The sequence below is a fragment of the Macrosteles quadrilineatus genome, unplaced genomic scaffold (genome assembly GCF_028750875.1).
Source record: "Macrosteles quadrilineatus isolate MER2022 unplaced genomic scaffold, UCM_ALF_1.0 Scaffold_5__1_contigs__length_97177068, whole genome shotgun sequence".
NCBI classification, from domain to species: domain Eukaryota; kingdom Metazoa; phylum Arthropoda; class Insecta; order Hemiptera; family Cicadellidae; genus Macrosteles; species Macrosteles quadrilineatus.
The window spans coordinates 91005621-91006425 of record NW_026542598.1 but is presented as its reverse complement, the minus strand read 5'-3'; positions in this window follow the sequence as shown (position 1 = coordinate 91006425).

Here is an 805-nt window from a genome sequence, read left to right as displayed (position 1 = left end):
GTCAAGTGAGATATATCAGGAGGTAAAAAGTAAAAATACGAGGTATCAGGAAAAAAATTAGGTTAAAGAATTAGGAGATAAGTGTCAGGAAATAGAGTTAGAAGAAAAAGAGTTGAAGATAGAATCAGAAGTTAACGAATAAGAAAATAAACCGGGAGGTAAACAATCGGAAAATAAAGAAATTGGAGAAAAAATTTGGAGATAAGTATAGTATTTAGAACGAAGATTCGGGAGAACAGTAATGAGATACCAAGAAATAAAAAGTTAGAAGACTAAAGCTAGGATATAAGGTCTACGAGATAAGAAGATGAGACTGTAAAGAGTCGGGAGGCAAGGAGTCAGGTGATAAAATAATCAGAAGATAAAGAATCGGGAGTTAAAATTTCAGGAGATGAAAATTTAGGAGAAAAATAGATAGGAAACAAAAGAATCCCGGGATAAGAACCGGGATTTAAAGGGCCAGAAGATAGGGCGTTATGAGATAGAGAGTAGGATACAACAAATTTGGAGACAAAGGGTTATGAGATGGAGAATTGGGAGACAAAGAGTCAAAACAAAAAATTATGCGTTAGGGTTACTTGGGTTCACAGTGAGTGTAATATCCAGGAATTTCCAAAGTACACACATCTTTTTATTTTTTGTAGATGGGTTCTAGTTGTTCATTGGTTAAATCAAGTTCAAAATAAAGTATGTTGTGAGTGCATAAAAGGAAGCTGGAAAAGATTTTAAGTGGGTATCTGGATGAACTAAATAGGCTGAACATTGAGAGCGAACTGATAAGAAAACCAAACAGTGTATGATTCCT